This window comes from Astatotilapia calliptera, chromosome 15 (genome assembly GCF_964374335.1).
Source record: "Astatotilapia calliptera chromosome 15, fAstCal68.1, whole genome shotgun sequence".
Lineage (NCBI taxonomy): Eukaryota > Metazoa > Chordata > Actinopteri > Cichliformes > Cichlidae > Astatotilapia > Astatotilapia calliptera.
In genome coordinates this window covers 41,531,711-41,549,422 of record NC_137436.1, presented here as the reverse complement: position 1 = coordinate 41,549,422, position 17,712 = coordinate 41,531,711, and the positions used below count along the sequence as shown (strand labels likewise).

Below are 17,712 nucleotides of genomic sequence, written 5' to 3'. Positions count from 1 at the left end.
ATTTCCTCGACCCCTCCTATTTACCAGCACCTATTGCTGCTCTCACATCTGTGGAGATGGGAATGACAAACCAGTCCTGCTGTTGTGACAACTGGTGTGTACTGGTACAGCACTGTGCATATGAGATGACAGCAGTTTTAACCAAAAAGCAGCATGTGACACTCTGGAAATGGAAACCGACAGGCTCCGTGTGGTCTACACAGCCACTTCACCACACAAGGCTGTCAGTTATCTAACTTTAGATTCATAATTAACTAAAAGCCACTTTCTCCACTTTGACATTGTCCTTCAAGAGCAGATTTGTGAAGCAGTCAGCCTGGAGCTTTTGATTTTGCTTTATTCCTGATAGATTCATATCCTTTATTGTAAAGAGAAAAACAAACTTCTGTTTTTATATATCTACTACACGGCTTTATGGTTGAAATGGTTTATTCTAAGATAAAAAAGAAACATCTATACAGTATATAGGTACATCAAAAAGCAAGACATAATCCGTAGTACTTGAGTCTGCTCTCTGACTCGAGATGTTTCCTTGGATTACCTCAGATGTGCCACGCTCTCACAGTTTCCCAGAATCTTTGGTCTCACATGAAGGAGTCTTTGCTGTGTAGCTGTCAGCTCTCTGAGCACACTGGAGCTTTGCAAATGCTTGTAAACATGTAAGTTTAACATTTGTTTCTTTTTTCTCTTACAATCAGGATTTTGGCAAATACAGCAACATTATTTTTTTTAAAATTGCATCTTCAAAAAAGACCCATCATGGAAACGCAGTCCCCTGCCTGCATGGACCACTGGCAGATAGACTGCGCCTGATACTGAAAAATATATCAACGGCTGGACAAGGTGGACTGAAAAGACGGCACAGGAGGACTAATCTCTGCAGGGCCTTTGTGGCCAAATACAAAGACTACCTGAAGTATCCTGTGAAAGTCTACTAGTAACTATGAATGCAGCATAACAGACAATCCGTACTGCGACCAACACTGAAACCAACCAGCTGATCTACATCACGGCAGCAGTGACTGTTAAGATGCTTGGCTACGAGGTGAACAGCAAGAAGGAGCATGCCCTTCATGGAGAGGGAGACTAGGGGCCAAGATCAAGCCAGCGTGAAGGAAGGTTAGGCAACTATCAGCATTGCAGAAAGATGTAATGAAGAAAGGGATGCCTGGGAAGTGCAGGAAGCTGTCCATGTCCGAGGTCTTGGAAACCGCAAAGCCAAGACTCACAGCCTTGGCTAGCTGCTTGATGAGGTGTTAGAGAGAATAAACCAGCTGTACTCCATTCAACCATCGAAGGTGTACTCTCAGTGGGAGGGGAACAATATGAAAACAGCCTCGAGAAGAAGGAATACTGGAAGAGCATGTGGGAGAAGGCTGCTGTCTATAATGGCATTGCTCAGCGGACCTAAGAGCACACCACAGCAAGCTGCCCGAACAGAGTTCAGTAAGCATTAGAGTCGCAGACAACAACCGGTCAGCACCAGGCCGTGACCTGATTCACACCTACTGGCTAAAGAAGCTAATTGCCCTCCATGTGCACCTGGCAGCACAAACGAACCAGCTGCTAATGAGCGAGATTCACCCAGAATGGCTTAATGAAGGCCCGATGGTCCGGGTTCCCAAGGATCCCCAGAACAGACAGGTCCCATCCAACTACCAGCCAATAATAAAAATGGAGGCTGCTGTCAGGTATCATAGCCGCTAAGATGAACAGGCACAGGGGTCGATACGTGAGCAGGGCCCAGAAAGGAACGAACAGGAACAGTCAAAGACGTCTGGTAGAGGACCGAAGCTTAAAGATCACACACACATTTTTGCATCATTGTTGTGGCTCATATATTATAGAATCGTGTATTCACAGAGTAAAGTACTGCATCCTTCAGCTGAGGCTAATCATGCCTGTCCTGCTCTGTAACATCCGTTCACCTGACCTCTCATGTATAAGACATGCGGTGTTATTATGATCTGCAACTACTGTGACTTGTTCATTTTTAGTATTAATGTAGTATAGCATTTTATTATTCCCACGTTATTGTGATTTTACAGTGTTTCTTTATTGGCTCAGTGTGTGGGCGCTTTTCAAAAAGCACTCTATAAATAATCATGCTACTTATCATTAACTACAGTCCAAATCTACTGAGTACACCCACAGTGTGTATTCTTGGGCTTCCAGGACCAATTACATCATTTTTGAAGTGAAATGACTGAAATGACAGTCTCATAGCAAAACATGAAAGAGTTCTAGCAAGGTTTGCTTCCGAACACGGAGACAAATTGTCCAATTTTTCCATTACAGTCATTAGGATTCTGAATATGTTTCAGCAGGAAGTGTACTTCATGCCTTTGAAAACAGTGGCAATCATTAAGTCTTCACCGCAATGCTTTTCTAAACCTAACCAAGTAGTTTTATTAGCAGAGCGTTACAAAAGTTCTATGTGGCCCAACCTGTGCTCTCCGTCAGTGACTCACACCAACGCTAACATCTGCTTCGCCCTGTAGAAGTGCAACATCTTGTACCTGGATGCAAAATAATAGATATGAATCTAAACAGAAAATACAATAGAAATAATCAATTTTGTCGATACTTAGAGTAAATGCTTTAAAAGCCAGCAAATGTATGTGCCATGATTTCTGTCTCACTCAATGTGACACAAATTTAAGTCTTGCTTTTAACACAATGCTCAGTTCTTTTCATCAAACGTACAGTTATGCTGTTTTATCTGAAACCTTTCTCGCTCTTCAGGACTTCTTCTTGACTTAGTCAAGTTCTGCTCAGGTGACATGTTAGCTCGTGGAAGCCAAAAACATTGTAATTTCTTTGCTTTCAGAACCTTTCTTGCTTTTTAGACTTGGGTGTTTTGGTTTTTACTTATTTAATTGAGCACTAACATCTGCAGGTTTAGGAAATATCTGAGCTGCTTTAACATCAGTTGTGTGCAAACCCATACAATCTATCAATTGGCTGCAATAAATGTCGAACACTGAGTTACATCTACTGAAGTCTCAAGACGACCACGTACAAGGAGAAGATCACTGATCATCAGTACGTGATAAAGTGAGACCGCCCTCAGTCAGATGTTGCCTCCCTCAGCCTGCTTCTGCTGAAGCTGGAGGTTTCCCCTGATAGAGGCGGTCGTTTCACCTCCCCAGTGTTACCGAGTGCTTATTTAAAGGGAATCAATAGGATTCTGTAGCCAGTCTGTTTTCATTAAGAGTTTTGTAAAGCTGCTCTTGTCTCACAGATGGACAGAAGCTCCTTTGACCTGGGTGCTGTGACACACCAGGCTACAGCTGTGCAAACTTCTATCCTCCCAATGTGGGAGTGTCTATTGTCACTGGAGCAGGCAGGGAAGGAGGTTAAACATGTGCTCACTGAGAGAACATTATTCCTGTTGCATGGTGCAGACAGGAACACGTACCAACATGTGTTGGTTCATCATACAGTGATGAATGGCTTATTATAATTAGTGATAACTTTCATCGCTAATTATGTTTTTGTGTTTCAACCCAGAACAAACTCGGAACTTGTGGACACTCAAGCGCAGTTTCAAACGTCAGCTGGACAGACTTTAATACAAATGTGATAATAATCATGTAATAATTGATCACATTAATCTGAAAGCTGCCTTGATTGACCAGCTGTTGCTGATCTGACCATTGCAGATTACCTCATCATCGCCCGTTTGCACAAGCCGAAGCGAGACGGCTCTTTTAATCCGAACTCATCACACGTGTAAAAATCGTTTTTTTAGCAGACAGAGTTAATGGTGTAAAGACAAAGTCCATCAGGAGGCAAGTCTCGCCACTCAGCGACCATTTTGGAAAAGCCTTGAGGCAAGATTTCAGCAGTCAGTGGGTCATAACTGCATTTATAAAACCTTGAGTAAAAAAAGTTTTATGACTTTGACAAAAAAGGTTTAAAAAGTGTTTCTCCTTGAAAGTACTAATGCAGTACATGGTAAATGGCCTGTATTTGTATAGCACTTCACACAACCAGTCATTCACACACTGGTGATGGCAGCTACATTGTAGCCACAGCCACCCCGGGGCGCACTGACAGAGGCGAGGCTGCCGGACACTGGCGCCACCGGGCCCTCTGACCACCACCAGTAGGCGGTAGGTGAAGTGTCTCATTCAAGGACACAACGACCGAGACTGTCCAAGCCGGGGCTCGAACCGGCAACCTTCCGATTACAAGGCGAACGCCCAACTCTTGAGCCACGATCGCCTCATGCATGGAGTTCCACAATGCAGCTTCATTTCCCCTCATCCACTGAATGCATGCTGTGATGTTATAAAAAACAAAAAACAGTAAGTCAAAATAAAATCGAGAAAGTACTCGTTGGTGTGTGGTATGCATCATCTCAACAAGATTATTTTGATTTCTGTATTTTTCCATGTCTTCACATCGTTGGGTTGCTTTCAGGCCAAGTCTGGGACGAACAACATGATTCACTGAGAGCCACGTCTGCTCCTTATGTGTCTGCTGAAGGGACGTTTTTTTAAAAATCGTTATCTTTTCCTCAGCTTAAAACACTAGTTTTTGGAGCCCAACTAGAAAACCAGAACCATGGTTAACAGGCATCTCTTGGTGTCTTGATGTGGTTGGTTTGGCTTGATGCAGACAGCAAAAGACACTGCGCGTTATCTCTGTAACACCAGAACTGCGGTACAAGAAGCCCCTGGACGAGAGCATGCTGGGATATTGTAAGATATTAACATTGAAAATGAAGGAAATCTGTTATTTGCCTGTGTAAGTCTTTGCTTTTATCTGGCCCTCTGTGTGCGACTTGATTGAGTAATTACAAATCTTGTAGTTTAATACTAGTCAGGATAATATTGATTATCTGTACTATGATGTATGTCATATTTCTTTTAAAAACCAGATGAAACATAATTGCAGGAGGGTTTTTATTAGAAAAAGTAGACTCTGCTCAGATAAGATCATTTCCTCTCATAAGAAGAGCCTGAAGCAGCTGAGAGAGGCTCTGCAGCGAGCACAGTGTGAGCACCCTTAAAGAAGCATTTTAAAGCTCCGCAGCTCCTGAGAGATGAAGGGAGACACGTGGCAGGTTGACTCCTGTGTTCCTTTACGCTCGGCTTCATTTGAGAATCTAAAAGGAGTGTTTTATTCCGGTGTGATGTGAACATCATCCCTCTCCCTTTCATACAGACATTTTAACATTAGAGTCTGACTGTAGGCTCAGCGGGACGTCAGCGCCGTGAACTTTGCCACAGGAGGTTATGGTTCTGTCAATTTAATTACACGAGACAATGGTGGGTCCAGCAGCCGTCTCCCCACAGTCTGCTGCTGCCTCTGTCAGCAGGAGGAGAGCCCAACGTCTGCCTGGACCACAGCCCTGACATTTAAAAATTCTGTATGGGCACACTCGTGTGTGTGTGTGTGTGTGTGTGTGTGTGTGTGTGTGTGTGTGTGTGTGTGTGTGTGTGTGTGTGTGTGTGTGTGTGTGGGAAGAAGTGAAGCCTATTCTCTAGGCTAATGAAGAAGGCTGACAGGGTTTTTAGCTTCTGGACTCCGGAGAGGCTGGAGGCTGAACACTGTGACACTAATTGCAGGTATATAGTCACTGAGTGGACCAATCACAGCTCATTATCTGTGCTCGTGTGTGTGTGTGTGTGTGTGTGTGTAGTTGAAGGGCAGTTAAAAGTTGTGGGTACAGATTTTAATAAGTAATGTTTGCAATATGTGTAATATTATTTTTGTTGTTTTTCTCTAATTACAAAAGCATGCAATGAATTGTGTTGCTCCGTGTGCCTCTGCAAGTCACACTTAATCAATCATAAAAACACATAGACATAATTAATGAGAAAGGATGTTCGTTCTCCCTTTAATGTGGTAACAAATATGAAAATAACTAAATGAAATCAGATGTATTTGAATATAAATGTTAATATGACAGACTCTGGCATTTAAAATTTACATATACTAGAATTAAAAAGCACAATTTTATTAAAATATGATAACTAGAGTAAATTTATATTCTAGTGGAAATTGAAAGTGAAAAGGTGACATGGTCTCTGTATTTCCATTGTGACTGCTGGAGACGGGGACAGTCTTTGTGAATGTAGCTGCTTTCAGTGCAGAGATGTTTTCCTTTGGCTGTGTCGATATTCAGCACCAAGACTTGACCGTCCTCATCTTAAGAGCAACAAGTTCTGGAGGAGAAAGCTAGAGGTTGATACTGGAGTGGATTAAAAGCAAGAGGACTGCAGGAGAGTGCAGCTATGTGCAGTTTGTTAGGTTTGTGATTTGAACTTTGTCTTTGCTTCACTCACTGATTTGTTTCCCTTTCACTTAGTTTTTCCCACCAAGAGCTGCTGGGTTACCAGTATACTGAAGAGTCCTGCCTATGCAGTGTGTTGCACTGCACAGAGGAGCACAACCCTCTTACTTTTCACTCAGTCTGAAGTGTTTCGCGCTGCGATTTTACTGAAAGAGAACCGAACCCAACAGAGCCTTGGAGGGATGATGTAAGATGCAAACATCTGTATACGTCCTGTTTTCAATTGCACGGTGAGCATTCCAGTTTTTCAAGCTTTTAGTCACATTCCTCCACAGCTGTCAGTACACAATGAAAACGTTTCTCCCCGTCTTCTCTCAGCAGTGGAACCCCTGTGCAGACCCACACTTCCTCAACACTTCGGTGGGGGTGGGGGTGATATGTGATGGCAGGACTCAGCTTGAAGCTTCAGCAACAGGACTGGCCTGGCCTGGCCTGGCCTGGCATGGCATGGCATGGCCTGGCCTGGCCTGGCCTGGCATGGCCTGGCATAGCCTGCTGTGATCTCCTCTGACCGTGTCCTGCCATCTCTTCTGTCGTAGGTGCGACCCTTTTCGTACAGCTGACTCAACTCAGGAACTAAGTCCGAGTATTTAAGGCTGGAGGACGGGGGGCTGTGGTGCCAGAGAACATTTTGGATGCTGTGTTTGGGAGCTGCTTACTCCTGCTCTTTGGAGAGGAGTGTGTTTGGTGATTTAGCCTTTTGATTTACTTTTCTGCTTTGTTTTTTACTGGTTATAGCAGTTTGTCAGTCTCTTTTAGTTTAATAAGTAGTACAAATATTAAAGAAAAACCTTTAACACGGACACTTTTTGTTACTTTCCAGATCCCCTGGACCTTTTCAGGGAATGTATCCCTGTCTTCTATACAGCCTGTGGTAGTCCGTGTGACAGAGGTCTTCAGCTGCCTGGGCCCCTCTGTGACTCCAGGTTACTGCATTCCTCGTTTGCTAATCTTTCTTGGTTCAGTAAATCTGAAACCTTTGTTTCCGCCTGATCAGCATTAACTTTCCTTTGTCTGTTTTTCTCAGGAGCCTCATTTGTTCTGGCCAACAATCACATCCTCAAACACGGACTGTGAAGATCTGAATGTGGGAGGTTCCTGTTATGTTAATAAAAACAAGATGCACACTTGATGTCGCCTCACTGATCACTAGTAAAAACAACTCATTCTAATTTGAGGGGGTAGGGACAAATAAGTAAATACTTCAGCCTACTCCTTTTCAAACAAATAATGGAATGATATTTTGTAATGATTGTGAAGGCACATGTTTGAAATGTTTGAAATAAAAATGAACTGAACTGAACTAATTTAGCCTAATCTTTGCCAATTTTAAACCCATGTGGAAACTGGATGTCGTAGTTGTGCAGAAACAAACGGAGCTCACAAACTTTTGCCTACAACTATGTGTTCAAGAAGCTCATCTATCAGACTCAGAATAAGAAACTCAAACAACATTTAGTAGCACATTAGGATGGTGTTTGCAGAGGCTGTCCCAAGTTTTATTGTTTTATTACATTTCTCTCCCTCGCTTCTTCTGTCCTCTTTCCTTTTGTTCTTTCTTCAGCCCCTCTCATTTGTCTCCTGCTTACAAAGCATACTGAACTCGTGCTTTTTTCTCTCTTTTTTCTCCATATAACAGGATTATACAGTATAGTTTAATCAACTGATGTTTTTTTCTTTTTGCTCAGCCAAACAGGATTATAGATTCCATAGCAGATTCATCTGCAGCTTCTGATGCATCTGCTTTAGCCAAAGGTAGTGATGTCAGAATGCAAACAGCACTCACAGCAACACAAACACACTGGAGTGCTGAACATGCTCGGTGCACGCTGCTCATGTCTCATGTAGTTTAACATTTGTGTGTTTCCAGGCAGTTCTTGATGCTGAGCTGTCCCAGCAGGCAGTGCTGGTGGTTACCAACTGTTGAGATTCAAATTTGTGATGCTTGTTGGAGCCAAATCCATCCCATGATAAGCAAGTTGTGCAAGACGTCAGTTTCAAGGTAAAAGAAAAACTGTGCCATTAATCAGTGACGTGGCTGTACACAATTCATTTGGTTTATTCACTGAAATGACTGATTTAGTGATATACTGGCAAACATACTGGAATGAATGGTTTCTGTGCTTTTTACTACAAGCCACACATTCATTCACTCTGTATACACTTTCTTCTTGTCACGCACACACCCTTCAATGGATGCATCAGCAACACTAATATGTTGCTCAAGGACACGTTGACATGCGGACTGGATTAAAGAAAATCAGCCTTCGATTCAGTAGATGACCTGATATACCTCCTGAGCCACAGCCACTCCGGCTGAAGTCCCAACATTTCAGAAAATGCAGATAAATATGTGATAAAGAGAATATCGAGGGAAACAAGAGTAAAGTAAGAAGATTTTAACAACAGCAAAGCTTTCAAAGGAGAAGCAAAACAGGGAGAGACTGAATGCAGGGACCTGAGGTTTGACAGCGCTGTAAAAGTCTTCACCGACACATCATTTATTCATCTGTTGGACAGAGAAGCTGTTTGAACCTTCCTAATGTTTAAAAATAATATTGTTTGGCCTTGCCACAGAAGATGGGAACTGTTATGAACTGTTAAAGCTGGAAGTGCTAACACATCATCAAAGTCCCTCAAGTCTTTTTAGCAAGATGTTGATGGCCTTGGCTCAGAGGAAGAGGAGCACTTCAACCAGCAAAGAGTCCTTCCTCATTTTCTGCTCAATTATGTTTCACATGTAAATCTGGTTATTGAATTAATATCGATGCAAAATCAGTGTTCCCATCACCACCACCCAAACAAATAAATTAAAAAAATGAAAACAGAATTAAATAAATAATAGTAATAATTAATTTTACATTGTCTGTTTTATCCCGGTCACATGGGGCTGTAGCCTCTCCTGGCTACAGGAGGATGGGTACGCTAGCAAAGGTTGTCAGTCCATCACATCTAACAAAGAAAGTCTGCACCATGCATACTCACTACACATGTAGGAGTGGATTAAACTGGAAAAAAGAAGAAACGAGTACATGCAGACTTCACATAGAAAGGCCAACCATCAGGCTTTAACATTCCTGCTGTAATATGACAGCGCTATCCACCGACCCACAATCCAGCCAAGAATCTGTCATAATTATGGCAATTGCAAGAGTGCTATTATAAGGAGGGACACTCAGCAGAGCAGTGTTCATGAAGTCTTTTCCATAGGCAACGCAGCAGGCATGCAGCCTAACAGCAGACTTAAGCTGTGAATAACACAGGTCCTATAGAAAGATGCCTCAGTGTGGTACAGCTGTCGTCCTCCCCTGTCAGGAGGAAGTGTCTGGCAGTTTTCTATTCACACCATGCAGGCTCTGCTTCTCCTCTTGCCTCTCATCTCTTCCTGACTCGTCTTGACTTCCTGTCAAACTCAATGTCTGACAGCACTGACAGGTGCTGGAGAAGGCGAAAGTTCAGATCTTTCAGAAGTTCTTAATATACCTGCTCCATTTGTATGTTTAGGTCTGAGTACGCTGCAGGTTCATAAACCCTGTGGTAAACCCGCTACAACTCTAACCTACATTCTTCAACTGGTCTTAACTTTTTAGTTTTCGTGGAGTCATGTTTGGAATCTGAAAATATTTCAACATGTTTGTGTCATGATTGCCAAGTGCACAACAACTCCATAGAAGAGCAGGACATGTAACAGACAACTTTCATGATGAGCCGCAAATATAATTAGGATTGTACTGGGCACTAATAAAACAAATGCTTAAATCACAGGTTCACAGGGGTATTTATTGCCTCCAAGCGAATTTTGGTCAAAAGGAAGTTTCATATATCGAGAAAAGTATAAACTCATAAAATAAAACCTTTAGAAACTTCAGTTTTGCCAATACTAAGAATATAACTTCAGCAAAACCTTGGGACAGTCTCACAGGGGAAAGTTTGAACAGTTATAACAATCAGTAGCTCGATAGTAATTTTACTGTGCGAACAACATCTGCAGTGCTGTTTCAATGTTTCATAGGAATCTAACGGACTCATTTTCAAACATTTTTGTGGAAGACACACAAAGGCCAACTCAGAAAGGGACAATGCACACCTCCATTTATGTGTTTTATAAGTGAAATCTGTCATTCAGCAGTTCCTGTGATTGCATTGTCCAGTTCAAGGCACCTTGCATAGCACTCGCATTTCTTTCTTTGCAATAAACTCTAACATATAACTCGTCAGACAACCTCACATAATGATCACACTGTCTCTGGCTGAGGTCCAGTGCTGCTGTGAAGATGTTGGATTTCAGCCTGGTGGGCACAATGTTAGCATTACTGAAAGGATGACACACTTTCACTGTTTCTGGATAAAGTTTTGTTTTGAGCTTCTTTTATTTGCTTATTTGATTTGTAATACTGGTTGTTGGTTGTGGCAGCATGTGCTGTTGTATTCCTTTCTATTAACTATGACCTTCAAATCTTTTCCAATAAGTTACAACATCAAGAAACTGCCTGAAAGAAAGAAAAATGAGAATATGATATCTCAGCTTTGAGCATGAATGTGTTACCCCTGCAGGGGACTAGTGGCCTGTCCATGGCCCACTGTACACAGCAAATTCAAAAGTGTTAAATGTTTTGGTGTTAATAGTCTTCTTGCAAAAGTAGAGTTAATTTTACTCTAAGCAGAGTCACATTCTTTTAATGTAACTCTGAGGTGTAAAATGATAGTAGTTAAAATCGAGTGTTAAAAATGAGTGTTTCTCTGTCAAATCTGGAGGTGTTACAATGGAAACATTAACTCTTGACCTCTTAACTCTGAACTCCTACAGGGGCTATGACACCAACAGAGTAAATTCACAGACTCCGCCCCCAGCACGGCTCCAATCGAAGCTGAAGTGAAGCCGTTTCAGAACATTTTGCTCTACATATTTGAGTTGTTTGCCATGCTTGGTAAGTCATTTTTCAAACATTGTTTCAATTGTTATTATGAGCTTTTACTTCTGTGGCTCTTTGGAGTTGAGACAAAGCTGTGTGAAAGGCATTAGCCATGTTGCTCGCTGATAGCATAATATTCTGTTTTAGCTAGCTGAAAGGTATTGTTTGCGGGCAAATACCACAGCCTTGAAAAAAGCTTGCATGTGAATTTTCAGTCAAACTTTTGGTCAAATACACCTAAAACAATGTCTAGAATGTGAAATGTTGGTATAATGGTGCTACTTGAAGCCTGAAAACGATCGCCCATAAAAAAAAACGAGCAAACAGCAGTAGCTGACGTCCTGACTGGGTTCTACACTCAGAAAAATAAAGGTGCCAACTGGAACCAAAAGTGGTTCTTTAGACTGATGCCATAGAAGAACCTTTTTTGGTGCCACAAAGAACCTTTCAAACAATGGTTCTTTGAAGAACCATTTCTTTCAGTGGTTCATTGAAGAACCTTTAAAGGTGCCCCAAAGAACCATCAAGAAATGGTTCTTTGGGGCACCTTTAATGGTTTTTCAAAGAACCTTTTTAAAAATGGTTCTTTAAAGAACCATTTTTAAAAAGGTCCTTCAAATGGTTCTTTAAAAGAACCATTTTAAAGAACCTTTTTTGAGTGGTTCTTTAAAAAAACATTTTAAATCTTTCAAAATAAAATGCATCATAAATTGAATTTGAGTAGGGTAAAAATAAATACGAGCACAGCATAGACATATATTAATGGTTTATTGTCATTTTGTAGTTACCAAAAGACAAAAAGGCATTTTAACCCTCAGCACAACATCACTACTAATACATGTCACATATTAGTGTTTTAAACAGTAATAATTAAATATATTTGCTATACTATAAATAAATATATATATAAATACTATAGCTACAGATAACACAACAATACATGTATTGTTTAATTAATAAAACATCAGAAAGTGATAAAACACATTAGAAATAGCAATAGCTTCATAACAGACCAATAAATCAACACATTTTCATCAGCAGATGTTTGCATGTTCAGTAAAAATATTTCAACAACAAGTTTATGATTAAAATGATCAATGAACTTTAGCATTACGCTATGTAATGTACGTTTCATGTTGTACTCATGGTCCTTTGTTAGTCCAGTTTAGGATAATGTCTCTGACGTATGTTTCATATCAAATACAGGGAGTGCAGAATTATTAGGCAAATGAGTATTTTGTCCACATCATCCTCTTCATGCATGTTGTCTTACTCCAAGCTGTATAGGCTCGAGAGCCTACTACCAATTAAGCATATTAGGTGATGTGCATCTCTGTAATGAGAAGGGGTGTGGTCTAATGACATCAACACCCTATATCAGGTGTGCATAATTATTAGGCAACGTCCTTTCCTTTGGCAAAACGGGTCAAAAGAAGGACTTGACAGGCTCAGAAAAGTCAAAAACAGTGAGATATCTTGCAGAGTGATGCAGCAGTCTCAAAATTGCAAAGCTTCTGAAGCGTGATCATCGAACAATCAAGCGTTTCATTCAAAATAGTCAACAGGGTCGCAAGAAGCGTGTGGAAAAACCAAGGCGCAAAATAACTGCCCATGAACTGAGAAAAGTCAAGCGTGCAGCTGCCAAGATGCCACTTGCCACCAGTTTGGCCATATTTCAGAGCTGCAACATCACTGGAGTGCCCAAAAGCACAAGGTGTGCAATACTCAGAGACATGGCCAAGGTAAGAAAGGCTGAAAGACGACCACCACTGAACAAGACGCACAAGCTGAAACGTCAAGACTGGGCCAAGAAATATCTCAAGACTGGTTTTTCTAAGGTTTTATGGACTGATGAAATGAGAGTGAGTCTTGATGGGCCAGATGGATGGGCCCGTGGCTGGATTGGTAAAGGGCAGAGAGCTCCAGTCCGACTCAGACGCCAGCAAGGTGGAGGTGGAGTACTGGTTTGGGCTGGTATCATCAAAGATGAGCTTGTGGGGCCTTTTCGGGTTGAGGATGGAGTCAAGCTCAACTCCCAGTCCTACTGCCAGTTTCTGGAAGACACCTTCTTCAAGCAGTGGTACAGGAAGAAGTCTGCATCCTTCAAGAAAAACATGATTTTCATGCAGGACAATGCTCCATCACACGTGTCCAAGTACTCCACAGCGTGGCTGCAAGAAAGGGTATAAAAGAAGAAAAACTAATGACATGGCCTCCTTGTTCACCTGATCTGAACCCCATTGAGAACCTGTGGTCCATCATCAAATGTGAGATTTACAAGGAGGGAAAACAGTACACCTCTCTGAACAGTGTCTGGGAGGCTGTGGTTGCTGCTGCACGCAATGTTGATGGTGAACAGATCAAAACACTGACAGAATCCATGGATGGCAGGCTTTTGAGTGTCCTTGCAAAGAAAGGTGGCTATATTGGTCGCTGATTTGTTTTTGTTTTGTTTTTGAATGTCAGAAATGTATATTTGTGAATGTGGAGATGTTATATTGGTGTCACTGGTAAAAATAAATAATTGAAATGGGTATATATTTGTTTTTTGTTAAGTTGCCTAATAATTATGCACAGTAATAGTCACCTGCACACACAGATATCCCCCTAAAATAGCTCAAACTAAAAACAAACTAAAAACTACTTCCAAAAACATTCAGCTTTGATATTAATGAGTTTTTTGGGTTCATTGAGAACATGGTTGTTGTTCAATAATAATATTCCTCAAAAATACAACTTGCCTAATAATTCTGCACTCCCTGTATATGTCATATCAAAACAAGCCCACACCTGCAGTTGTTTCAGTTTTTCACTGGTGTTTCCTGTCAGCTGGTCAACCTCACATCCATATCAGCCAACCAAATGACAAGTTCCTCCCTTTGTGCTTCAAATCCCTCCCACTCTGAGACAAGGAGCTGAAAGAGATCGAGAAAAGAGTCAATTATAAAGAATAGAAAAGTGAAACCCTCCTCAGAAGGTCTGACTCGCATACCTGCAGTTGACCTGTGATGGACTCCAGTTTGGCGTTCACGTCATCCCTCGCCGATGCCAGCAGCCGAGTCTGCAGGGTGCCCTGGAAGAGCTGAGTTAATGTTCGACTCCTCCTGGTCAGGCTCTCCAGCTGGATGATCCGAGGTCTCGCCGCTGCCTCTGAACACAGAAACACAAATTGCATCTGAAGCAGGAGGTGCAGATTTTTTTGCTATTCTTTTCTAAATCCAGGCTTGATCACGTGGAGGTATTTGGAAAACTTTTTTGGCCAGCGGACAACTGTTGTCTTGCAGAAAGTCAAATCAAACATATGCGATACACAATCAATTCACAAGAACACATAAAAAAAATAAGTCCAGTTCTTGCCTGATTTCAAGTGAAATCTGCATCAAAACAGGGTGACAGAAGTAAAACGAGAGCACAAAGCCTCACTTTGTACAAGCCTGCTATTACAGTTCTCCTCTATGCAGACGACTTTCCTGTTTTCAAGGCACAACTTGGATCTGCTGTACGAATCTTATGGATACACACTAAATGAAACAATAGTGTGCATGACTCCAGATTCTGATCCCTCATCCTAATATGGTCCCAACATAGCAACAGCAATAAAGAAAATGTTGAGGCTTCAAAATACAAAGTCCATAAACCAATGGCTGACATGGGTTTTATCATAAGGGTGATAAATATACAAATTTCAGTCTGTCTTAGAGATTTGATGTTCATTTACCTGCAGATGCACTATACGTACCTGCTCCATGGTTTTTCACAACATTTTGCACATCACTATTTAATACAGGAAGTAGGTGAACTAAAACAAGTCATCTTTCTTTGTGAGAGGACCATATTAATGAAACCAACCTCAATGACATCATAGGGATCCCTAAAGATGCTCCTGCTGCTTTTCTTCCTCCTCATCCTAAGCTTCCTTCTCCTTGTCCTCGCCTTCCATCCAATTGTAATTCAACCTAATTGTGTTTCTCCCCCTCCTCTTCCTCATTTTGTTGGAGCTGTGAACACAATTAATGTGAATCTGGATTAATTTGTGCAAACAAGAAAAATCTACAGCTTTTTGGTCAGAGGTGCTCTTGTGATTTAAGCCGGGTAGAGTAGATTTATGTGTTGATGCTACCTGCTTCAGCTCTGGCTGCTGAGTGATATTTACACCCTGGCTGGATTACAAACTTTAACCATGTGCTGAACTTTGGCCCAGCGTTGATACCTCTTGTTAGTATAACGACCTCTTCTTAGCTTGTATGTATGATGTATGATGGTGGATAAATGAAATATACAAAAAAATTAACTATATTACAAAAGAACATCTACCTTGGAAACATCAAATGACCGGAGCATAACTTGTCAACTAGTCCGAAACTAAGTTATGCAGGAACAGTCAAAGACACACCTTCTCATGTCACATTTCTATTCATTTCTATATAATTCGATTAGACAATAAAGAGTTATCTAATCGAATTATTCATTCAAAACTCTTATGCATAGCTGTATTTTATACAGCTCATACAGAATTCAAGGTACAGGTTCATGTGAGTATTTAATGTACGGCTCAGATCTACAGAATTTCAAGAGTTTCTAGAGCAGACACAGAGCTCACGTCACAACAGGCTTCAGGCGCCATTTTAGTGACTTTAACAATATATTACATTTTAATTTCGGTCTAGCTGACATTAGGTTATGTACGCAGCACGCAATTGAACCACATATTTTAGAAGCCAAAGGTTCAAATTAGCTGGGAGCAGCTTCACTTAATTATAACAGTGGTTTTGTTAGGAAAACCGTTGGATACTAAATTGCGTTGACCTCAACGGCTAACGTATCTAGCTAATCGCTACTGTTAGCACAACATTAACAGCAAGCTACAATGACGAGTAACAAAAACAAAACAGTAATAAGGTTTTAATGAAAATGTTTTACCTTTTCTAACAATCCCAGAATCCACAGCTTCAAAGTCCAGCAGGTACTGAAGACTGTTATCTGTTTCGCTGTCACAGTCCGTGAGTTTTTTTTTCCCGAAGGTCAAGGCCCGCCGCTCGCACACTCTGTCTGCGCATGCGCATCCCAACGACTGACCCCCTCCGTCCGCTCCCGGGAGGTTACAGTATGACCTGTTCTGACGTCACTCTCTCTCTCCCTGTCATTTATTTGGCTCGAAACACATATTAACAAATTGCTCAGTGATGAACAACTACTCAGATCATTTACCTAAGCTGTGCTTTGTCAAAACGAAGTGTGTGTTCATTACACTGACATTCTGTCCTGCAATTGTTATTTACTTGTATTTTATAATTTGACTTTACATACTGCTGGGTGGTTTGTAAAGTTTACAATAACTAGTATTATCATTATGCTATATTTTCAAAAATATATAATAATCTCAAAAGTAATGCCTTGGAGTAGAAAATAGTAATGCTTTATTAAAATTTAAAACTAAAGTACAGTATTTGAATGTGTGTATCTATTGTTTGCAAATATTTCTAACTTTTATTTGAATATTCAGTTTCCTACCATCTTCTCTTAAAGGGTAATTGCCAGGTATCCCGCCCTTCCCCTTCGCACACACATGCACACAAAGAAAACACACAGTATAATTCACAGCCTCATTATAGTGAATAAATATTTATGCCATTTACACCATCAAACTTAGATTGCTAAAGATGAAGAACCTTTTGTTCTTTAAAGAACCATTTGTTATAGCTGAAGAACCATCCACAAAATAAAAAGGTTCTTTGACGTATGATGGTTCTTTAAAGAACCATGAAGACATCTGAAGAACCACTTAAGAACCATAATTTTTCTGAGTGTACGTTAGCATAGATCCCTCCAGAGTTTTGTGCACACGGTTTAGGTAAAAATTAAAAAGGTTGAGGTTTTACATTTAGTTCAGTATTACCTGTTGCCTGTGTCCTTGTCTTTTGGGAAAATACTTTACACCAGTAATGGCTCAAAGAGGATTCCTTTTTTTTTTTTTTACTGTGCTGCAATTGTTTACTGGATTATTTGTGCCATTAATTAGTGTCAACTAATTTTTATTCAATCTCCGCACAGGATATGCTTGTGAAGATGGAATATGGGGGAGAGCAGAAGTGCGTTGAAGTTCCACAAAGGGATGAATGAAGGACATGCATATTGTATTGAAGAAATAAGTGATGAGAATGCTGTTATTTGCATTTACCATGTCAGACCTTTTGATAAGCAAAATTCTAATGAAAGTGAGAACATGTATACTGTTACATCTTTCAGAAAATGTTTTGAAATTGTGCTGCACAGTTCAGAATAAATGTTTTTCAAAAACATTGCGTCTTTTTAGTAAATGTTTATTTCCAAAAGAAATTTCTAGAAGTTCAGAACAGTAAAATTCCCGCTTTTTACACAGCAAAATCTCCAGTGTTAAATTAACACTGGGGAGTGTCTATATGGGTCCACACCTCTGAGTGTTAAATACAACACTGTTGAGTGTTAAATTAACACTTTTGACAGTGTTATATG

The 17,712-nt window shown here is 40.8% G+C and overlaps 1 long non-coding RNA gene across 2 annotated transcripts; it reads right to left on the bottom strand.

Moving 5' to 3' along the window:
* Window positions 1–11,971: 11,971 nt before the first annotated feature.
* LOC145420526 (uncharacterized) lies at window positions 11,972–16,272 on the bottom strand. 2 transcript variants are annotated; one of them, XR_013901849.1, is made up of 4 exons: window positions 16,141–16,272; window positions 15,070–15,218; window positions 14,213–14,370; window positions 11,972–14,135 (listed from the first exon to the last, which is right to left on the bottom strand). It is a non-coding gene; the product is annotated as an uncharacterized LOC145420526 (long non-coding RNA). The 2 variants fall into 2 exon arrangements; XR_013901848.1 differs by lacking the exon at window positions 16,141–16,272 and having other exon boundaries at window positions 15,070–15,671.
* Window positions 16,273–17,712: the final 1,440 nt, after the last annotated feature.